Source organism: Oncorhynchus masou, chromosome 29 (genome assembly GCF_036934945.1).
Source record: "Oncorhynchus masou masou isolate Uvic2021 chromosome 29, UVic_Omas_1.1, whole genome shotgun sequence".
Taxonomy (NCBI): Eukaryota; Metazoa; Chordata; class Actinopteri; order Salmoniformes; family Salmonidae; genus Oncorhynchus; species Oncorhynchus masou.
The window spans coordinates 13,948,015-13,973,333 of NC_088240.1; the positions used below are offsets into that span (position 1 = coordinate 13,948,015).

The following is a 25,319-nucleotide window of genomic DNA, read 5'->3' on the forward strand; positions in this document are numbered from 1 at the left end:
CCTTAGCATCTTCTGTCTACCAGAACCTACTATTGTGTATCTTAGCATCTTCTGTCTACCAGAACCTATTATTGTGTACCTTAGCAGTTTCTGTGTACCAAAATCTACTATTGTATACCTTAGCAGCTTCTGTCTACCAGAATCTACTATTGTGTACCTTAGCAGCTTCTGTCTACCAGAATCTACTATTGTGTACATTAGCAGCACTTCCACTTCCTCCTTTGTTTTTACAAGTTCATCGCTATACATGCACTACAGTTCAAATGTTTGGGGTCACTCAGAAACGCCTGTTTTTGAAAGAAAAGCAAATGTTTTGTCCATTAAAATAACATCAAATTGATCAGAAATACAGTGTAGACATTGCTAACGTTGTAAATGACTATTGTAGCTGGAAACGGCAGATTTCTATGAATATCTACATAGGCGTACAGAAGTCCATATTATCAGCAACCATCAGTCCTGTGTTTCAATGGCACATTGTGTTAGCTAATCCAAGTTTATCATTTTAAAAGGCTAATTGATCATTAGAAAACCCTTTTGCAATTATGTTAGCACAGCTGAAAACTGTTGTCCTGATTAAAGAAGCAATAAAACGGTCCTTCTTTAGACTAGTTGAGTATCTGGAGCATCAGCATTTGTGGGTTCCATTACAGGCTCAACATGGCCAGAAACAAAGAACTTTATTCTGAAACTCGTCAGTCTATTCGAGAAATTGCCAAGAAAATGAAGATCTCTTACAACGCTTGTGTACTACTCCCTTCACAGAATAGTGCAAACTGGCTCTAACCAGATAGGAAGAGGAGTGGGTGGGACCGGTGCACAACTGAGCAAGAGGAGAACATTAGAGTGTCTAGTTTGAGAAACAGACGCCTCACAAGTCCTCAACTGGCAGCTTCATTAAATAGTAACAGCGAAACACCAGTCTCAACGTCAACAGTGAAGAGGCGACTCCGGGATGCTGGCCTTCGAGGCAGAGTTCCTCTGTCCAGTCTCAACGTCAACAGTGAAGAGGCGACTCCGGGATGCTGGCCTTCGAGGCAGAGTTGCAAAGAAAAAGCCATGTCTCAGACTGGCCAATAAAAAGAAAAGATTAAGATGGGCAAAAGAACACAGACACTGGACAGAGGACTGGCCAGCACAGTCACGGGATCTCAACCCTATTGAGCTGTTGTGGGAGCAGCTTGACCGTATGGTACGTAAGAAGTGCCCATCAAGCCATTCCAACTTGTGGGAGGAGCTTCATGAAGCATGGGGTGAAATCTCTTCAGATTTCCTCAACAAATTGACAACTAGAATGCTAAAGGTCTGCAGGGCTGTACTTTCTGAGGATTCTTTGACGAAAGCAAAGTTTGAAGGACACAGTTATTATTTCAATTAAAAATCATTATTTATAACCTTGTCAACATCTTGACTATGTTTCCTATTCATTTTGCAACTCATGTCATGTATGTTTTCATGGAAAATGGCCCCAAACTTTAGAACAGTAGTGTTTGTACAGTACATGTTGACATATGGTGACCAATACTTTGTAAAACATTAGGATGAAACATTATAATTTTTGGGGGAAGATTCATTCTCTTTAAATGCATTTTCAATAATTAATGCATTTTCAATAATAAGTAGTCTGGAAATATTCTAAGATTCCTTTGTAGGTTTATAATAATTAATAATTATCTTACATGTCATTAAAAATAAATACATATAAAATCCCAGAATGCATCTTTACAGGATGTAGGGTGTATTAATTCCAGTAATGGCAGATGCTTTTAGTAAAATAATTGTCAAAATAATGAGACATTCATGCTTCATGTCTCAGTTGAATTTTATTAAATTGCTTTAAATGAAACAATATTATCACGTGCGCCGAATGCAACAGGTTCACTTTAGAGTGACATGCTTACTTACATGCCCTAATCAACAGAGAAATGCTTACTTACATGCCCTAATCAACAGTGAAATGCTTACTTACATGCCTTAATCAACAGTGAAATGCTTACTTACATGCCCTAATCAACAGTGAAATGCTTACTTACATGCCCTAATCAACAGTGAAATGCTTACTTACATGCCCTAATCAACAGTGAAATGCTTACTTACAGGCCCTAATCAACAGTGAAATGCTTACTTACATGCCCTAATCAACAGTGAAATGCTTACTTACATGCCTTAATCAACAGTGAAATGCTTACTTACATGCCCTAATCAACAGTGAAATGCTTACTTACATGCCCTAATCAACAGTGAAATGCTTACTTACATGCCCTAATCAACAGTGAAATGCTTACTTACATGCCCTAATCAACAGTGAAATGATTACTTACATGCCCTAATCAACAGTGAAATGCTTACTTACAGGCCCTAATCAACAGTGAAATGCTTACTTACATGCCCTAATCAACAGTGAAATTCTTACTTAGTCCCTAATCAACAGTGAAATGCTTACTTACAGGCCCTAATCAACAGTGAAATGCTTACTTACATGCCCTAATCAACAGTGAAATTCTTACTTAGTCCCTAATCAACAGTGAAATGCTTACTTACAGGCCCTAACCAACAGTGCAATTTTTAAGTAAGAAATAGGTATTAGATGAACAATAAATTAGTAAAGGAAAAAAGGAAACGGACAGGATAGAATAACAGAAGTGGTTAGTCAGGCTGAATGAGGTAGTATGTACATGTACATATGGTTAAAGTGGCTATGGGTATATGATAAACAGAGAGTAGCAGTAGTGTAAAAGAGGGGTTGGCGGGTGGCGGGTAGCGGGACACAATGCACATAGTCCGGGTAGCCAATATGTGGGGGCACCGGTTAGTCGGGCTAATTGCTTCCTGTGGGGTGTGTATTAATTGAAATGAGTCGGTTGAATTCAATTCAATTCAGAAATTCTGAATTGACCCAAACTACTGAAATCAAATCAAATCAAATATATTTAAATAGCCCTTCGTACATCAGCTGATATCTCAAAGTGCTGTACAGAAACCCAGCCTAAAACCCCAAACAGCAAGCAATGCAGGTGTAGAAGTACTCTTTTCATCTCCACTCTGTCATATAGTACGTTAGTGAGGCTCAGATCAGGTATTTTACAGGTACCACATACATTATGTTCAGTGTAAATATGTGGCCCATGTAGCTATCACCAAGCTTCAACCATCTGAGCCTTGGGAACCATGAGCCAAGCCCTGCGTAGCGGTTTGAAGTGACATCCTGGAAATAGACAGGGTTGGTTAGTGTGGCCCTAGAAAGTCTGCCCGGCTGGTTTCTAACATGAAATATGTAAACGTCTGTAGGAGAATTTTCCATCAAGACGACTTCTCTATTTCTGTCCCTGAATTCAGATAGATAGACACGCACGCATCCTCCTATCTGTGTGTCTGTAATCTGTAATCCTATAGCACCGTAGAGCATCACTGTGTCTTTCTGTCTGTAATCTGTAATCCTATAGCACCGTAGAGCATCACTTTGTCTTTCTGTCTGTAATCTGTAATCCTATAGCACCGTAGAGCATCACTGTGTCTTTCTGTCTGTAATCTGTAATCCTATAGCACCGTAGAGCATCACTGTGTCTTTCTGTCTGTAATCTGTAATCATAAAGCACCATAGAGCATCACTGTGTCTTTCTGTCTGTAATCTGTAATCCTATACCACCGTAGAAAATCACTGTGTCTTTCTGTCTGTAATCTGTAATCCTATAGCACCGTAGAGCATCACTGTGTCTTTCTGTCTGTAATCTGTAATCCTATAGCACCGTAGAGCATCACTGTGTCTTTCTGTCTGTAATCTGTAATCCTATATCACCGTAGAGCATCACTGTGTCTTTCTGTCTGTAATCTGTAATCCTATAGCACCGTAGAGCATCACTGTGTCTTTCTGTCTGTAATCTGTAATCCTATAGCACCGTAGAGCATCACTGTGTCTTTCTGTCTGTAATCTGTAATCCTATAGCACCGTAGAGCATCACTGTGTCTTTCTGTCTGTAATCTGTAATCCTATAGCACCGTGGAGCATCACTGTCTCTTTCTGTCTGTAATCTGTAATCCTATAGCACCATAGAGCATCACTGTGTCTTTCTGTCTGTAATCTGTAATCATATAACACCATAGAGCATCACTGTGTCTTTCTGTCTGTAATCTGTAATCCTATAGCACCGTAGAGCATCACTGTGTCTTTGTCTGTAATCTGTAATCCTATAGCACCGTAGAGCATCACTGTGTCTTTCTGTCTGTAATCTGTAATCCTATAGCACCATAGAGCATCACTGTGTTTTTTCTGTCTGTAATCTGTAATCCTATAGCACCGTAGAGCATCACTGTGTCTTTCTGTCTGTAATCTGTAATCCTATAGCACCGTAGAGCATCACTGTGTCTTTCTGTCTGTAATCTGTAATCATAAAGCACCATAGAGCATCACTGTGTCTTTCTGTCTGTAATCTGTAATCCTATAGCACCGTAGAGCATCACTGTGTCTTTCTGTCTGTAATCTGTAATCCTAAAGCACCATAGAGCATCACTGTGTCTTTCTGTCTGTAATCTGTAATCCTATAGCACCGTAGAGCATCACTGTGTTTTTTCTGTCTGTAATCTGTAATCCTATAGCACCGTAGAGCATCACTGTGTCTTTCTGTCTGTAATCTGTAATCCTATAGCACCGTAGAGCATCACTGTGTCTTTCTGTCTGTAATCTGTAATCCTATAGCACCGTAGAGCATCACTGTGTCTTTCTGTCTGTAATCTGTAATCTTATAGCACCGTAGAGCATCACTGTGTCTTTCTGTCTGTAATCTGTAATCCTATAGCACCGTAGAGCATCACTGTGACATTTTGTCTGTGTATCTGTAATCTGTAATCCTATAGCACCATAGAGAATCACTGTGTCTTTCTGTGTGGCTGTAATCTGTAATCCTATAGCACCGTAGAGCATCACTGTGGCTTTCTGTTCCATCGATGTGCGCTGCACTGTTGGGCATCACTGTTTTTCTGTCTGTAATCTGTAATCCTATACAGTATACATCACTGTGTCTTTCTGTCTGTAATCTGTAATCCTGAGCATACTGCATAACTGTACATAGTCTGTTTCTAAATGGATGCAGATGAATCCTCTTTCTGTTGGATTGGTAATGGTAGCATCACTGGGACTTTCTGTGTATGTGCAATCTATAGCACCGTAGAGCATTGTGTTTTCTGGTCATCCCAGGGAGAGGAGTGAGGTGGATGAGACTGGATTTTCTGTCTGTAATCTGAGGGTTTGCACCGTAAAAGCAGCATCAATCATTTACTAGAAGAATCCTAGTTGACTTGACCATCATTTACTGTCTGTAATCTGTAATCCTATTAGGGACAGATCAAAAGTGTCTTTCTGTCTGTTTGTAATCCTTTAGCACCGTAGGGTTGTGTGTCTTTCTATCTGTAATCTGGGCATAGGGTAGGGTTGTGTGTTTCTGTTGTAATCTGTAATCCTATAGGGGAGGGTCACTGTGTGTTTTGTTAATCTGGGAATCCTATAGGTAGAGCATCACTGTGTCTTTGTTATTGTAAATAAGGGAGGGTCAGTGTGTTTTCTGTTGTAATCTGTAATCCTATAGCACCGTAGAGCATCAATGTGTCTTTCTGTTAATCTTTAATCCTATAGCACCGAGGGTCAGTGTCTTTCTGTCTGTTCTGTTATCCTGGGCATATGGGAGGGAATCACTGTGTGCTTTGTTATGTGTGGCTGTAATCTGTAATCCTATAGCACCGTGTGCATCACTGTGGCTTTCTGTTCCATCGATCTGTTGTGCGTTTGCACTATTGGGCACCCAGTTTCAACAGTAGGACTGTGTCCCACAGTTTGTTATCTGCTCAAATAACTGCTTGAGCATACTGTGTAACTGTTATTGGCTGTTTCAAATGGATGGTAGATGAACCTGTTTGTTGGATTGGCTGGTAGCAGCATGGGACTGGTGTATGTGCACTATGGAGCATCTGGTTTGATGTTTCTATTGGGCATATGGGAGGGTAGTGGATGAGACTGGATTTGTTGACTTGGGTCATGAGGGGAGGGTAAAAGTGTTTTTGTTATTAGTATAAGACCAGTTGACTTGTTATTGGGCATATGGGAGGGTAGTGTGTTTGTTATTTGGACATCAAAAGGTTGTTTGTTTTGTTATTGGGCATTGGGGAGGGTTGTGTGTTGTTTGTTATTGGGCATAGGGGAGGGTTGTGTGTGTTTGTTATTGGGCATAGGGGAGGGTTGTGTGTTTGTTATTTGGAATAAGGGGGGTAGTGTGTGTTTGTTATTGGGCATAAGGGAGGGTAGTGTGTTTTTGTTATTGGGCATAAGGGAGGGTAGTGTGTGTTTGTTATTGGGCATAGGGGAGGGTAGTGTGTTTGTTATTTGGCATATGGGAGGGTAGTTTGTGTTTGTTTTTGGGCATAAGGGAGGGTAGTGTGTGTTTGTTATTGGGCATAAGGGAGGGTTGTGTGTGTTTGATATTGGGAATAGGGAGGGTAGTGTGTGTTTGTTATTGGGCATAAGGGAGGGTAGTGTGTTTTTGTTATTAGGCATAAGGGAGGGTAGTGTGTGTTTGTTATTGGGCATAGGGGAGGGTAGTGTGTGTTTGTTTTTGGGCATTTGGGAGGGTAATGTGTGTTTGTTATTGGGCATATGGGAGGGTAGTGTGTGTTTGTTATTGGGCATAGGGAGGGTAGTGTGTTTTTGTTTTAGTCATAAGGGAGGGTAGTGTGTGTTTGTTATTGGGCATAGGGGAGGGTAGTGTGTTTGTTATTTGGCATAAGGGGGGGTAGTTTGTGTTTGTTATTGGGCATAAGGGAGGGTAGTGTGTGTTTGTTATTGGGCATAAGGGAGGGTAGTGTGTTTTTGTTATTAGCATAGGGGAGGGTAGTGTGTGTTTGTTATTGGGCATAAGGGAGGGTAGTGTGTGTTTGTTATTGGGCATAAGGGAGGGTAGTGTGTGTTTGTTATTGGGCATATGGGAGGGTAGTGTGTGTTTGTTATTGGGCATAAGGGAGGGTAGTGTGTGGTTGTTTTTGGGCATACGGGAGGGTAGTGTGTGTTTGTTATTGGGCATATGGGAGGGTAGTGTGTGTTTGTTATTGGGCATAAGGGAGGGTAGTGTGTGTTTGTTATTGGGCATAAGGGAGGGTAGTGTGTTTTTGTTATTGGGCATAAGGGAGGGTAGTGTGTGTTTGTTATTGGGCATAAGGGAGGGTAGTGTGTGTTTGTTATTGGGCATAAGGGAGGGTAGTGTGTGTTTACTATTGGGCATAGGGGAGGGTTGTGTGTGTTTGTTATTGGGAATAAGGTAGGGTAGTGTGTGTTTGCTATTGGGCATAGGGGAGGGTAGTGTGTGTTTGTTATTGAGCATAAGGGAGGTAGTGTGTGTTTGTTATTGGGCATAAGGGAGGGTAGTGTGTGTTTGTTATTGGGCATAAGGAAGGGTAGTGTGTGTTTGTTATTGGGCATAAGGAAGTGTGTGTTTGTTATTGGGCATAAGTAGTGTTTTTGTTATTGGGCATAAGGGAGGGTAGTGTGTGTTTGTTATTGGGCATAAGGGAGGGTAGTGTGTTTTTTCCCTGGTTTACATTCACTCTTCTGCTTGGATTTTCCCCATAAAAAATGAATTACTTTTGATATTACCCTAAAAAGTTTAGAAACGTTTGTGAAGGTTTGGTATGCAGTGGCTATTATTAAGCTTTAGCTACTACAGGCCTATCATATGAATGCAGTGCGTCCTGGTGCTACAACTGACTCTGACAGTTGATTTTCAGGTGAGGAAGACTATTTCAGGCCTACTGTACCACAGTTACTCCTGTAATCATTTACATTACATTTACATTTAAGAGCGACTGTAATCCAGTGGAACAGCCACAATATAATGCTTATCTTTAAACAAAATATTTTATACTGATCGAAAAGTTATGAATCAGCCTCCTGTACGTCGATATCTCTGTAGCATCTGACATAAAGAAAGGCATGTCGGTTTTGTATCATGCAATCGGCATCTCTCTCTATCGCTCTGGTGTTAGGCCTAAGCTTATCTTCCTCTGTGTGTGTTCTTTGTGTGTGTGTGTGTGTGTGTGTGTGTGTGTGTGTGTGTGTGTGTGTGTGTGTGTGTGTGTGTGTGTGTGTGTGTGTGTGTGTGTGTGTGTGTGTGTGTGTGTGCAGATAGATTATTTGTACTGATTGTTTTGCTATTAAAGACTAGAATATGTTCTGGGATTCATCCGATGGTATTGAGGAGTATGTCACCTCAGTCACCGGCTTCATCAATATGTGCATTGATGACGTCGTCCCCACAGTGACCGTATGTACATATCCCAACCAGAAGGCATGGATTACAGGCAACATACGCACCAGGATAAAGGCTAGAGCTGCCCCTTTCAATGAGAGGGACACTAATCCAGATGCTTATAAGAAATCCTGCTATGGCAATCAGATGAGCCGTTGAACAGGTAACGCGTCAATACAGGACAAAGATTGAATCCTACTACACTGACACTCTGACACGGCTTGCAAACTATTACGGACTACAAAGGGGAACCCGGCTGCAAACTGCCCAATGACGCAGATTACCAGACTGGTTAAATGCCTTTTATACTTGCTTCAAGGCAAGCAACACTGAAGCATGCATGAGAGCACCAGCTGTTTCGGATGACTGTGTGATCATGCTAACCATAGCCAATGTGAGTAAGACCTTTAAACAGGTCAACATTCACAAGACTGCGGGGCCAGACGTATTACCAGGACTTGAACTCAGAGCATGCACGGACCAACTGGCAAGTGTCTTCACTGACATTTTCAACCTCTCCCTGAAAGAGCCTGTAATACCTAAATGTTTCAAGTTGACCACCATAGTCCCTGTGCCCAAGAATGCCAAGGTAACCTGCCTAAATGACTACCGACCCCTAGAACTCACGTCTGTAGCCATGAAGTGTTTTGAAAGGCTGGTCATGGCTCTCATCAACCATCATCCCGGAAACACTAGACCCACTACAATTCGCATAGCACCCCAACAGAAACACAGTCGATGCAATCTCAATTGTACTTCACACTGCCCTTTCCCACCTGGACAAAAGAAACACCTACAATGCCTTTCAAATCAAATTTTATTGGTCACATACACATGGTTAGTAGATCTTAATGGGAGTGTAGCAAAATGCTTGTGCTTCTAGTTCCGACCATGCAGTAATATCCAAGTAATCTAACAATTTCACAACAACTACCTTATACAAGTGTAAAGGAATGAATGAGTGTATGCACACCGAACGAATAGGCAAGATGTAGTATATGGTATAGAGTACAGTATATACATGAGTAATATAGGGTATGTAAACATGATGTAGGGGATGTAAACATGATAAAGTGGCATTGTTTAAAGTGACTAGTAATACATTTATTACAGTGCCTTGCGAAAGTATTCGGCCCCCTTGAACTTTGCAACCTTTTGCCACATTTCAGGCTTCAAACATAAAGATATAAAACTGTATTTTTTTGTGAAGAATCAACAACAAGTGGGACACAATCATGAAGTGGAACGACATTTATTGGATATTTCAAACCTTTTTAACAAATCAAAACCTGAAATATTGGGCGTGCAAAATTATTCAGCCCCTTTACTTTCAGTGCAGCAAACTCTCCAGAAGTTCAGTGAGGATCTCTGAATGATCCAATGTTGACCTAAATGACTAATGATGATAAATACAATCCACCTGTGTGTAATCAAGTCTCCGTATAAATGCACCTGCACTGTGATAGTCTCAGAGGTCCGTTAAAAGCGCAGAGAGCATCATGAAGAACAAGGAACACACCAGGCAGGTCCGAGATACTGTTGTGAAGAAGTTTAAAGCGGATTTGGATACAAAAGAATTCCCAAGCTTTAAACATCCCAAGTGTCACGAACCGGCTCAAAGCCCGTAACAAAGGAGACAACATGGAGATAAGGAGAAACAAAATATATATTTATTAACTAAAGCAACTAAGGAAAATATACAATGGTGTGTGTAATCAGTAATCAGTAGTGTAAGTGAGTGTTTTGCATGCATGAATGTGATAATGCAGGGTGTTGAAAGGTGCCAATGCAAACAAACGGCCACCAAGAACCACAACACAATCTACAAATGTGTCTGCATGGAGAGAGTCTCCTCCATGAACGTGGAAGAGGTCTATTTATCCTGGGACACACCTGGCCCAGGTGTTTCCCATGTAGCTGACGACCCTCCCCAACTCCGCCCACCGGCATTCAAATAAGGAAACAAGAACAAAGACAGAATACGGCAGACAGTGGGAGGGTCGTCACATTCCCCATAAAACCGGGGACCAACAAGGACCCCGGAACATACCAGCCTCTGCAGTCCCAAATTGACACAGCCTCTGCGTCCCAAATTGACACAGCCTCTGCGTCCCAAATTGACACAGCCTCTGCGTCCCAAATTGACGAGGGGTTATGTGTTCACACCTCCACCTGCACCAACCAACCTCCTCCTCCTCCTCCCCAGACCTCAGCAACCTTTGCGCATAGGAAGCAATATTTAAGAGGAAAGAAAACAAGACCAGGAGGGAACAGACAGGAAAGATAGAAGATGACAACCCCAACCAATGGTCAGTCACGTAAACATTCAGTAACATGGCACAAAAGACCACAACAGCTACAAACTCCAACGAAAAGAACATCAGGGTCCTTAATTTTTACAACTCCCAACGATTCATAGTCACTCCCAACGATTCATAGTCACTCCCAACGATTCATAGTCACTTCCAACGATTCATAGTCACTTCCAACGATTCATAGTCACTTCCAACGATTCATAGTCACTTCCAACAAAACATAATTTCACTAATTTCAATCAAAAACCTTGTAGTGTTAAGCCATCTTCAACAGCTGTTCTTTAGTACATAATTCTAACAGGTCCTCTGATGGAAAGCGAATGAACTTGTGTACATGAGACACTATAGTCATAAGTAAAGTAAATAATCTTGCTCAACCCCTCTGCTGAGCACATCAGACCACAACCAGAGAAATGACAATCACCCCGAGCACCACAGAAGAGATGAGATATGGAGCTTCCCCAAACCTACAATAACTCAACCCTAGTCTTCGTGCAGATTTGCGGTGGGAATTTACGCACTGTAGCCCGCTGGCAAGGAAAAACTCCCCAGCATGCTGGCAAATTCCACCAAGCCACAGATGTGCCCCCGAGACAACTGCTCAGTCCACAGACACCACACAAAAATAACAAACATTTAACCATGCCAAACATGTCCAAAAATGAAACACGTCGCTAAGTCTATCAGGGGTAAAAGGCTATAGCTCCAGGTAGCAAGTTCCACTACCCTACACAAATCTCCTACCGAGGTACACAGCCGATTTACTCACCTCCTCAGACTGACTTCCCAACAGAAAGCAGAACAAGAGTTCAGGCTAGGCAGGGCCTGGAAACTAACCATTATCTCTCTCCAACGCAGCACACAAACCAAGCAACAAAAGCAACCAATACTGGGCCTATCAAACTCAAACACAATATGCAAACCAAACACGTACCTCCACGGTCTCCCAAACCAATAGTTCAAAGATCCCGGATGAGCCCCCACTTGTCACGAACCGGCTCAAAGCCCGTAACAAAGGGAGACAACATGGAGATAAGGAGTAACAAAATATATATTTATCAACTAAAGCAACTAAGGAAAATATACAATGGTGTGTGTAATCAGTAATCAGTAGTGTAAGTGAATGTTTTGCATGCATGAATGTGATAATGCAGGGTGTTGAAAGGTGCCAATGCAAACAAACAAAAGGCCACCAAGAACCACAACACAATCTACAAATGTGTCTGCATGGAGAGTCTCCTCCATGAATGTGGAAGAGGTCTATTTATCCTGGGACACACCTGGCCCAGGTGTTTCCCATGTAGCTGACGACCCTCCCCAACTCTGCCCACCGGCATCCTAATAAGGAAACAAGAACAAAGACAGAATACGGCAGACAGAGTGGGAGGGTCGTCACACCAAGGAGCACTGTGCAAGCGATAATATTGAAATGGAAGGAGTATCAGACCACTGCAAATCTACCAAAACCTGGCCGTCCCTCTACACTTTCAGCTCATACAAGGAGAAGACTGATCAGAGATGCAGCCAAGAGGCCCATGATCACTCTGGATGAACTGCAGAGATCTACAGCTGAGGTGGGAGACTCTGTCCATAGGACAACAATCAGTCATATATTGCACAAATCTGGCCTTTATGGAAGAGTGGCAAGAAGAAAGCCATTTCTTAAAGATATCCATAAAAAGTGTTGTTTAAAGTTTGCCACAAGCCACCTGGGAGACACACCAAACATGTGGAAGAAGGTGCTCTGGTCAGATGAAACCAAAATTGAACTTTTTGGCAACAATGCAAAACGTTATGTTTGGCGTAAAAGCAACACAGCTCATCACCCTGAACACACCATACCCACTGTCAAACATGGTGGTGGCAGCATCATGGTTTGGGCCTGCTTTTCTTCAGCAGGGACAGGTAAGATGGTTAAAATTGATGGGAAGATGGATGGAGCCAAATACAGGACCATTCTGGAAGAAAACCTGATGGAGTCTGCAAAAGACCTGAGACTGGGATGGAGATTTGTCTTCCAACAAGACAATGATCCAAAACATAAAGCAAAATCTACAATGGAATGGTTCAAAAATAAACATATCCAGGTGTTAGAATGGCCAAGTCAAAGTCCAGACCTGAATCCAATCGAGAATCTGTGGAAAGAACTGAAAACTGCTGTTCACAAATGCTCTCCATCCAACCTCACTGAGCTCGAGCTGTTTTGCAAGGAGGAATGGGAAAACATTTCAGTCTTTCGATGTGCAAAACTTATAGAGACATACCCCAAGCGACTTACAGCTGTAATCGCAGCAAAGGGTGGCGCTACAAAGTATTAACTTAAGGGGGCTGAATAATTTTGCACGCCCAATTTTTAAGTTTTTGATTTGTTAAAAAAGTTTGAAATATCCAAGAAATGTCGTTCCTCTTCATGATTGTGTCCCACTTGTTGTTGATTCTTCACAAAAGAATACAGTTTTATATCTTTATGTTTGAAGCCTGAAATGTGGCAAAAAGGTCGCAAAGTTCAAGGGGGCCGAATACTTTCGCAAGGCACTGTACCTCTCGTGTCTGAGCCGTTGAATTGCGATTCTACTTTGTCTCTATATTGACGCTTAGCTTGTTTGATTGCCTTGCGGAGGGAATAGCTACACTGTTTGTATTCGGTCATGTTTCCGGTCGCCTTGCCCTGATTAAAAGCAGTGGTTCGCGCTTTCAGTTTTGCGCGAATGCTGCCATGAATCAACGGTTTCTGGTTGGGGAAGGTTTTAATTATCACCGTGGGTACAACATCACCGATGCACTTGCTAATCAACTCACTCACAGAATCAGCACATTCATGAATGTTGTTGTCACCTCCCATATTACCAAGGCCCTTCTCCCCCAATTGTTCAGATTGGCCGGGAGTCCAGCTCTAGGAAGAGTCTTGGTGGTTCCAAACTTCTTCCATTTAAGAATGATGGAGGCCACTGTGTTCTTGGGGACCTTCAATGCTGCAGACAGTTTTTGAACCCTTCCCCAGATCTGTGCCTCGACACGGAGCTTACAGACAATTCCTTCGACCTCATGGCTTGGTTTTTGCTCTGACATGTACTGTCAATTGTGGAACCTTATGTATAGACAGGTGTGTGCCTTTCTAAATCATGTCCAATCAATTGAATTTACCACAGATGGACTCCAAGTTGTAGAAACATCTCAAGGATGATCAATGGAAACGTATCAAAGGACTCATAGCAAAGGGCCTGAATTCTTATGTAAATACAGTATTTAAAAAATATATATATATATATTTGTAAAAATGTCTAAACCTGTTTTTTATTTAATACATATTTAATACAAGGCTGTAACATAACAAAATGACGAAAAAGACAAGGGGTCTGAATACTTTCCGAAGGCACAGTATGTGAGAATGCTGTTCATTGACTACAACTCAGCGTTCAATACCATAGCGCCCACGAAGCTCATCACTAAGCTAAGGACCACAGGACTAAACACTTCCCTCTGTAACTGTGTCCTGGACTTCCTGACGGGCCGCCCCCAGGTGGTAAGGGGAGGCAAGAACACATCTGCCACACTGATCCTCAACGGGGGCCACTCAGGGGTGCATGCTTAGTCCCCTCCTCTACTCCCTGTTCACCGTCGACTACGTGGCCAAGCACAACTCCAACACCATCACTACGTTTATTAATGACACAACAGTGGTAGGCCTGATCACCGACAACGATGAGACAGCCTATAGAGAGGAGGTCAGAGACCTGCCGCCCCTTGTCTTACCAGACGGCGCTGTTCTATCCTGCCGGTACAGCGTATAACCAGTATGTTGATAGTGTCGTCGTTTAAACACGACTCCGTGAAGCATAAGATATTACAGTTTTGAATGTCCCATTGGTAGTTTAATCTTGCGAGCAGGTCATCGATTTTATTCTCCAAAGATTGCATGTTTTCTAGCAGAATGGAAGGAAGTGTGGGTTTATTCAATCGCCTACGAATTCTCACTAGGCAGCCTGCCTTTTGGCCCCTTTTTCTCCGCCTCACGGGGATCTGGGCCTGTTCCCGAGAAAGCAGTATATCTCAGTATATATCAGTATATCGGGCTCGTCAGACTCGTTAAAGGAAAAAGAGGATTCTGCCCGTCTGTGGTGAGTCATCACAGTCCTGATGTCCACAATCATGGTCCAAACAGTCATGAAGAGGGAACGACAATGCTTATTTCCACTCAGGAGACTGAAAACATTTGGCATGGGTCCCCAGATCCTCAAAAAGTTCTACAGCTGCACCATCGAGTACAACCTAACCGGTTGCATCACCGCCTGGTGTGGCAACGGCTCGGCATCTGACCGTAAGGCGCTACAGCCACACAAGTCATATACTCTTCTCTCTGCTACCACACGGCAAGCGGTACCGGAGATCCACGTCTAGGTCCAAAAAGCTCCTAAACAGCTTCTACCCCCAAGCCATAAGACTGCTGAACGTGGCTAATCATGTTTATCATCTATTGTTATCATTGACACTCATTGACACTCATTGACTTGGTACTGGTACCCCCTGTATATAGCCATGCTGTTGTTATCATTGACACTCATTGACTTGGTACTGGTACCCCCTGTATATAGCCATGCTGTTGTTATCATTGACACTCATTGACTTGGTACTGGTACCCCCTGTATATAGCCATGCTGTTGTTATCATTGACACTCATTGACTTGGTACTGGTACCCCTGTATATAGCCATGCTGTTGTTATCATTGACACTCATTGACTTGGTACTGGTACCCCCTGTATATAGCCATGCTGTTGTTATCATTGACACTCATTGACTTGGTACTGGTACCCCCTGTATATAGCCATGCTGTTGTTATCATTGACACTCATTGACTTGGTACTGGTACACCCTGTATATAGCCATGCTGTTGTTATCATTGACACTCATTGACACTCATTGACTTGGTACTGGTACCCCCTGTATATAGCCATGCTGTTGTTATCATTGACACTCATTGACACTCATTGACTTGGTACTGGTACCCCTGTATATAGCCATGCTGTTGTTATCATTGACACTCATTGACACTCATTGACTTGGTACTGGTACCCCCTGTATATAGCCATGCTGTTGTTATCATTGACACTCATTGACACTCATTGACTTGGTACTGGTACCCCTGTATATAGCCATGCTGTTGTTATCATTGACACTCATTGACACTCATTGACTTGGTACTGGTACCCCCTGTATATAGCCATGCTGTTGTTATCATTGACACTCATTGACACCCCCTGTCATTGACTTGACACTCATTGACTTGGTACTGGTACCCCCTGTATATAGCCATGCTGTTGTTATCATTGACACTCATTGACTTGGTACTGGTACCCCTGTATATAGCCATGCTGTTGTTATCATTGACACTCATTGACACTCATTGACTTGTACTGGTACCCCCTGTATATAGCCATGCTGTTGTTATCATTGACACTCATTGACTTGGTACTGGTACCCCCTGTATATAGCCATGCTGTTGTTATCATTGACACTCATTGACACTCATTGACTTGGTACTGGTACCCCTGTATATAGCCATGCTGTTGTTATCATTGACACTCATTGACACTCATTGACTTGGTACTGGTACCCCCTGTATATAGCCATGCTGTTGTTATCATTGACACTCATTGACTTGGTACTGGTACACCCTGTATATAGCCATGCTGTTGTTATCATTGACACTCATTGACTTGGTACTGGTACCCCCTGTATATAGCCATGCTGTTGTTATCATTGACACTCATTGACTTGGTACTGGTACCCCCTGTATATAGCCATGCTGTTGTTATCATTGACACTCATTCATTGACTTGGTACTGGTACCCCCTGTATATAGCCATGCTGTTGTTATCATTGACACTCATTGACTTGGTACTGGTACCCCCTGTATATAGCCATGCTGTTGTTATCATTGACACTCATTGACTTGGTACTGGTACCCCCTGTATATAGCCATGCTGTTGTTATCATTGACACTCCCCCTGTATTGACATCATTGACACTCATTGACTTGGTACTGGTACCCCTGTATATAGCCATGCTGTTGTTATCATTGACACTCATTGACTTGGTACTGGTACCCCCTGTATATAGCCATGCTGTTGTTATCATTGACACTCATTGACTTGGTACTGGTACCCCTGTATATAGCCATGCTGTTGTTATCATTGACACTCATTGACTTGGTACTGGTACCCCCTGTATATAGCCATGCTGTTGTTATCATTGACACTCATTGACTTGGTACTGGTACCCCCTGTATATAGCCATGCTGTTGTTATCATTGACACTCATTGACTTGGTACTGGTACCCCCTGTATATAGCCATGCTGTTGTTATCATTGACACTCATTGACTTGGTACTGGTACCCCTGTATATAGCCATGCTGTTGTTATCATTGACACTCATTGACACTCATTGACTTGGTACTGGTACCCCCTGTATATAGCCATGCTGTTGTTATCATTGACACTCATTGACACTCATATGACTTTGTACTGGTACCCCCTGTATATGCATGCTGTTGTTATCAGACACTCATGACTTGGTGGAACTGGTTGTTCATATGTTTTTATATTGATAAATTGATCTTGGTACTGAACATCTGATATAGCCATGCTGTTGTTATCATTGTCTGCAGCCATTGACTTGGTACTGAAACAGGCAGGGATAGTTGCTGTTGTTATCATTGACACTCACACTCCACTTTACTGGTACCCCTGTATATAGCCATGCTGTTGTTATCATTGACACTCATTGACTTGGTCCACATTGGCAGGGAGAGTACCCCCTGTTTATAAACACATGCTGTTGTTATTTGTGGTCATAAACATTCATTGACACTCATTCTACTTGGTACTGGTGTTCCATTATATTTTACTGTAAAATTGAAGGGTCATGTGACACTCATTGACTTGACTGGTACCCCCTGTATATAGCCATGCTTTTTTGTTATCATTGACACTTGAATGACACTCATTGACTTGGTACTGGTACCCCTGTATATAGCCATGCTGTTGTTACCAGTCTCCCTCATTGACTTGGTACTGGTACCCACTGATTAGCCATGCTGTTAATATCATTGAATCATATGACAAATTGACTTGGTACTGGTACCCCCTGTATATAGCAATGCTGTTGTTATCATTGACACTCATGACTTTACTGAGGAACTGTATATACATGCTGTTTTATCATAGGACACTCATGCCTTGGTACTAAAGTACACCCTGTTGACAGAATGCTGTTCCGTTATCATTGACACTCATTGACACTCATTGACTTGGTACTGGTACCCCCTGTATATATGCTGATGCTGTTGTTATCATTGACACTCAGTTTTGTTCCAGTGTACCCCCTGTATATAAGATGCTGTTTGAAATCATTGACACTCATTGACTTGGTACTGGTACCCCCTGTATATAGCTCATCCTGTTGTTATCATTGACAGCTCATTGACACTCATTGACTTGTGCTACTGGAACCCCCTGTATATAGCCATGCTGTTGTTATCATTGACACTCAACACTCATCTAACTTGTACTGGTACCCCCTGGATATACCATTTGTTTTATCATTGACACTCATGAAAGGTACTGGTACCCACATTTCAAATAGGCATGCTGTTGTTATCATATAAACACTCATTGACTTGGTACTGGTACCCCCTAACAGTGGTGTTGAAAACACCAACCATGATATTGAAGTGCCGAAATACTGTAGGTATGCTTTGTTAAATGGTTTCAAGTGCATTGGCATTGTGACAGACACAAACCTATTGGTGGAACATTTGTTCAATATATTTTATATAATTATAAATATGGCATCAAATTGTTGAACATCTGATTTCCCCCTAAATAATCATTGTCTGCAGCCAGCTCTGATCGTAGTGTAATGAAACAGGCAGGGAGAGTTAGGTGGTGCTTATAAACCTCCACCTTCTGGCCCATAGCCCTGGGCATAGCATCAACTGTTTAGTTTCCTCAAAAGCAAGTTGAATCCACATTTATATCAAAATAAACACAGGTTTGCTTCAGTTATTGTTATTTGTGGTCGTAAACATTATTGAGAGTTCATTCTATGAGTGGGGAGGGTGTTCCATTTATTTTACTGTAAAAGGGAAGGGTCATGTAAAATCTGATTGATGGAGGGTGGTGCATTTTTTTGGTATGACACCTTGAATTAGAAAGCCACCTCCCCCCGATACATTTGATCTGTCCTTACTGTGTAGAATTTAGGACCAGTCTCCCAAACTGGAGCAAGAAAAATAAGTACACACTTTGCAACTATATAATATATAATGAATCATATACAAAGAGTATTATGCTACCAAAACTCTTTAATATTACAAATGAACAACAAAATATTAGCCAACAGCTATGCATTTTCTGAGGAACTCCCTGCTGACCTGGGCCTATTTTATGGGAAATTACTACATGCAGGTACTAAAGAACAATGGTGTTGACAGAATGTTTTCACCCATTATGGGTAAAATATGCTGAGTAAAGAATGAGATTTGGGGCTGTGTGTCACAGTGTCTCTGACCTAGTTTTGTTCCAGTGTACCAGAGTGAGTGAGAAGAGTTGAGCAGTTTGAAATCCCACTCATTGCTCATGAAGTGGTGCTTGTCCACTGCTCTCGGTTCTCTCCATGTCCTTTCCAACAGCTCCGCAAAAACCGATCTGTGCTCACAGGAAGAAAAACTGACACTAAAATTTTGCAAACATTAATTAAAATCACAATTGAACCAACACCAATCTAATTTTGTGACTACCTGGACCTACCATTTGGTTTTGAAGTATTGAACATGAAAGGTGAATGTAAAAAGAGCACATTTCAAATAGGCTACATGTGGAATTGAACTGCATATAAACACTCTCAATAGGTCAGGAGCCAGACAGGGAGACCAAGAAGGAAACAAAATGAATTATTTAGGCTATATTATTTAAATGATTTCAAGGCTATAGCCATACAAGGAAATACATTGTGAAGCATTTGCTAGTGTGACACAATAGGCTGATGAGGACATAAAGCACTAATAAATAATAAATAAATAAAGAATAGTAAATGAATTTAAACAACATGCAGAGCCAAAGGGGATGATAAACACACTTTTGGCCACTCTTGCCAGCCTGGGCAGAGATGCAGAGTTTTTAGTTTCTTTCTATAGGTTGCCTAAAAGTTTTTAGGCAAAATAAGCCAATCAAAACGGAAAGCTTCTTGATACGTTCCGGGCCTATTTGGCCAAAATCAATTATGGCCCATTGTATAGATAATGTAACAAAAATGAACAGGACTGTTTAAAAGATCTCATTTTTGATTTGTGTGTTGTACATCACCACACTCCCTCTCTTGCTCCTCATCGTTGTAAGTCACCTTGATTTTACACCTGTGTGTTTTATCTGACCTTAATGAAAATATTTAGTGAACTCCTGACAATAGCTAAAGCAAGGGGCTATAGCAACACACAAGTACACTACAAATGCATGCTGGGCTGGGCATGCCCTGTCTCGTAATAGTGAGCATACTTTGAGTGCTTCTGGAGTCATAAATTGGAGCCTTTGGGAATCTCGCTCAGTTCTCCAGTCAAATTGGGCAAGCTCCGCTCACGTACTCTGCTGTGTACCAGCAAAGATCCAAGACCTTGACATTCTCTCCCTGCTGTCCTGGGCCTCTCCCTGCTGACCTGGGACTCTACCTGCTGACCTGGGCCTCTCACAGCAGCCTGGGCCCACAGTGTTTTGTCACCTCATCTCAGGGGTTACCCTGCTTCCAGCTGCTGGGGATCGGGCCCATAATCTGATTATTCTAATCCCCATGATGGGAGTTCGTGGGGGGATAGAGCTGGGTACACTCTGGATGATGTAGGGTCATTGGGCCATCCCTGACTACAAAAAAATATTGGTTGACCAGGAATCCTCTGTTCTTTAACAATTGATCAGTCTACATTTTAAAAGTGTATTTTTCCATATATAGACACACCCTGTTTGAATAAAATCAACTATATGTTGGCTACTGAACTTGTCTGATGCTTTAAGCACTGCAATTAAAAATTAAGAAACACAAATTACTAAAGAGGGAGCCAGAGATCAATAAGGCCAGTTGTGGAATCGAACCCCCTGCTGTAGTGACGCCTCAGCACTGCGTTGCAGAACTTAAGACTGCTGCGCCACCAAGGACATGTAGCAACAATAATAATATATTGAATGCTTTTACATAAATTACTGTGTCTCATGTGCCATACATGTATTAAAGAATGTTTTGCTACTGCTCGACTAAAAACATCTCAGTCGACCAACAGCCTATCGACCAAACAATCAACGAGTCGACTAAATGGGTTCAACCCGAGTGGGTCAGGACCCAAGTATGTGTGGTGACCGCTCCTTACTAGGATGTTTTGTAGCATTTTGCTCTCTGGTCTGGGTTTCAGATTATTGTTCAGTCACTATTATGCACTTCTTTAAACTTGCCAGACAATGTGCCTTACTAATTTCCTGTTTTTGTGTGAGAGAGTATGTATACTTCTTTTCTATCTTTGTGATGGTTCTTCCATTCAATTCTATTCTCTTCCCCAAAGAACAGGACTGTGTTAACCCCTCATGTCCTGTGATTCTGACTGTGTTGTGTTCTCCTCCTGCTCCTCCTCCTGCTCCTCCAGATGAGATCATGCAGCAGGAGAACAGCCCCCTCTGTGCCATCGACATCACCCCTGACCTTAGGAAATACAGATGTCTGCCTGTCTGTGTCTGTCTGTCTGACTGAAGTCTGTGTCTGTTCGCCTTCCTGTTAGGTAATATTTCCTGCCTGTCTGCCTGTCTGTCTGTCTGCCTGTCATAATACAGATGTCTGTCTGTCTGTCTGTCTGTCTGTCTGTCTGTCTGTCTCTCTGTCTGTAATAATACAGATGTCTGTCTGTCTGTCTGTGCTGTCTGCCTGTCATGTACAGATGTCTGTCTGTCTGTCTGTCTGTCATAATACAGATGTCTGCCTGTCTGTCTGTCTGTCTGTCTGTCTGTCTGTCTGTCTGTCTGTCTGTCTGTCATAATACAGATGTCTGCCTGTCTGCCTGTCTGTCTGTCTGTCTGTCTGTCTGTCTGTCTGACTGTCATAATACAGATGTCTGTCTGTCTGTCTGTCTGTGTCATAATACAGATGTCTGTCTGTCTGTCTGTCTGTCTGTCATAATACAGATGTCTGCCTGTCTGTCTGTGTCTGTCTGTCTGTGTCATAATACAGATGTCTGCCTGTCTGTGTCTGTCTGTGTCTGACTGTCATAATACAGATGTCTGCCTGTCTGTGTCTGTCTGTCTGACTGTCATAATACAGATGTCTGCCTGTCTGTGTCTGTCTGTCTGTCTGACTGTCATAATACAGATGTCTGCCTGTCTGCCTGTCTGTGTCTGTCTGTCTGACTGTCATAATACAGATGTCTGCCTGTCTGTGTCTGTCTGTCTGACTGTCATAATACAGATGTCTGCCTGTCTGTGTCCTGTCTGACTGTGTCTGTCTGTCTGACTGTCATAATACAGATGTCTGCCTGTCTGTGTCTGTCTGTCTGACTGTCATAATACAGATGTCTGCCTGTCTGCCTGTCTGTGTCTGTCTGTCTGACTGTCATAATACAGATGTCTGCCTGTCTGTGTCTGTCTGTCTGACTGTCATAATACAGATGTCTGCCTGTCTGCCTGTCTGTGTCTGTCTGTCTGACTGTCATAATACAGATGTCTGCCTGTCTGTGTCTGTCTGTCTGACTGTCATAATCTGCCTGTCTGTGTCTGTCTGTCTGTGTCTGTCTGTCTGTCTGTCTGTCATAATACAGATGTCTGCCTGTCTGCCTGTCTGTGTCTGTCTGTCTGACTGTCATAATACAGATGTCTGCCTGTCTGCCTGTCTGTGTCTGTCTGTCTGACTGCCATAATACAGATGTCTGCCTGTCTGTGTCTGTCTGTCTGTCTGACTGTCATAATACAGATGTCTGCCTGTCTGTGTCTGTGTCTGTCTGTCTGACTGTCATAATACAGATGTCTGCTATACAGCAGTTTTACACATAAGACAGGTGAATACTGTTCTTCTTCCTGACATAGTTCAGATGAACTGTCTGCTTCAGACCAGCTCTAACAGCCTCACGTCAGAATCAGACGATCATCCACGTTCCAAACGTCAAATTTCCAAACGTCAAATTTCCAAACGTCAAATTTCCAAACGTCAAATTTCCAAATGTCAAATTTCCAACGTCAAATTTCCAAACGTCAAATTTAAAAGTGTTTAAGGTTAAGTTTAGGCATTAACTCTGAATGGTTAAAGTTAGTGATAGGCTTAATTTTTAAAAATCAAATCAGCTTTCTATTGCTGGAATTGAACTTGAAACCATCCACGACAGACTAGCAAAACTGAAACAAACTTGAACGTAACAGCAATCACTAATGCCCCTAGTGGCCGGTTTCCACATCATCTCCCAACAATCTCAGACATGGATGGACGTCAAATGTATTTATTTTATTTAACTAGGCAAGTCAGTTAAGAACAAATTCTTATTTATAATGACGGCCTAGGAACAGTGGGTTAACTGCCTTGTTCAGGGGCAGAACGACAGATTTTACATTGTCAGCTCAGGGGTTTGAACTTGCAACCTTTTGGTTACTGGCTCAACACTCTAACCACTAGGCGACCTGCCGCCCCAAATACTGGCTTGTATCACGGGTGACCTGGATCTTACTTCACCCCTCAGGATTTGTCAAGTCATTCAGGATTTGTCCTCTCCCGTGTTTCTACTCATCACAGTTAGTCCAGCGTAAATGCAGTCCAATCCAGCTACAGTACCCTGGAGCTCTGTTAGAATACCCATACTAACATACTGTATGCTACATACTTAATGAGTATATACTACATAATATATACCGTTAGTTCATTTTAGTGTACTATAAACAAACTGTATCATTGCAGTTGAGCGTACTAGCACTTCGCTTGTTTACCAGAAGTTGATGCTATTGCTATGCAACATCTTGCTAGCTTGTTAGCAAAACAAATGACAGGCTAGACATTTTTATGATTTCGGGTGTGTTCGTAAATCCAATCTGGACTGCCAGAGTGCAAAAATCCAGAGTGTTGTCAGATTGTCCATTTGTAAATTCAGAGCATTGTCAGATTGTCCATTTGTAAATTCAGAGTGTTGTCAGATTATCCGTTTGTAAATTCAGAGTGTTGTCAGATTATCCGTTTGTAAATTCAGAGTGTTGTCAGATTATCCGTTTGTAAATTCAGAGTGTTGTCAGATTATCCGTTTGTAAATCCAGAGTGTTGTCAGATTATCCGTTTGTAAATTCAGAGTGTTGTCAGATTGTCCGTTTGTAAATTCAGAGCCTTTTACTCTCGTAGCGTTCACTATACTCTCTGGTCGAGGAGTAGGGTTGATCCGAGCTTTCTGACCTCACAACGGCAATCAAGCAGTCAAGCTAACTGGCTAGCTTGCTAGCTACTTCCAGAAACAAATGAGAGAACACATCACTCTGACCATTTTACTCTCCGTAGCAGAGTTGGTTAGGCTGTTTTCATGTTATCCAGAGCATTGGTGACTGTAACTGTGCTCCTGGCAACAATTTAATTACGCTTGTTTTTGCTGACGTTTACTGACACCGGCCATATTCAATGGACGTTCGTAAACCAATCAGTTATTCTGCGCTCTGGCACACTCAGACTAGAGTGCTCTGAAATCGGACTAGATAGCCAGAATTAACAATGTCCATTGAGAACTCACAACGACTATGCCACTTAGCTAAGAATGACATGAATAATCAATTCAATCAAGGTTGGGTAGTTAGTTAGATAGCATTTAGTTAATATACTGCCTGGCAAGTTCAATGTATTAGTAGCCAACTGACGTTAGGACGGTAACTGGCTAACATACCGGTACATACTGTGATGCTATGCAGTTCGTAAGGATATTGTAGCTAACAAATTGTCAGCAAACATAACATGTAACGTAACTTATTTGAAAACTCATTACTTTATTACATTGCTCAACATTTTCTTAATTTTTGTCATTATTAATTAAAGCAATGAATTTGGATCCACTCTTGCCAGACTTCTGCTGCATATTTCCCGCCATTTTCTTCAAATCTCAAAACGTTGTGAAGCCACGCCCATTTTTGGAAGAATTCAATTATGGGCCCTAAAAGCATGGAAATGGCATCCACTGCATGTATACATTTTGGCAAATTTTATACAACATCCGGGGAACTTTTGGCATACTAACTATATCCATACTATGACCAATAAGCATACTACATACTCAATTTAAGTCACAAATAGTACAGTTAGTGCTGTTAGTAGGAGTATTCGTATACAGGTTAGGACTCCTTCTCTTGACATGACTGTGTGTTTGTTTAGTGTGTGTATTTACATATGTGTATATCAGTTTCTGTTGTGTGTGAACCAATATGAAGTTTCTGTTTTTCCAGTTGTTTTGTCAATTCAACGTGTCTCTGTACAGCATGTCAACTGGTGTAAAGCCACACAGAAGGGCTTGTGAGCAGACTTCAAGTGCCTCGAAATCCCTTCCCCACTGCATTCACCTCATTGCACAGAAGATCCCCTCCCCTCTGACACACACACACACACACACACACACACACACACACACACACACACACACACACACACACACACACACACACACACACACACACAGTTTGCCC

General features: G+C 42.1%; 1 protein-coding gene and 1 pseudogene across 1 annotated transcript in view; one reads left to right on the forward strand and one right to left on the reverse strand.

Moving 5' to 3' along the window:
* LOC135519031 (CRACD-like protein) overlaps window positions 1-25,319 on the reverse strand; it is a 555,588-nt gene that overhangs the window by 495,493 nt on the left and 34,776 nt on the right. The gene's annotated exons all lie outside the window — the stretch shown is intronic.
* LOC135519460 (guanine nucleotide exchange factor DBS-like) overlaps window positions 21,394-25,319 on the forward strand; it is a 56,982-nt pseudogene continuing 53,056 nt past the window's right edge.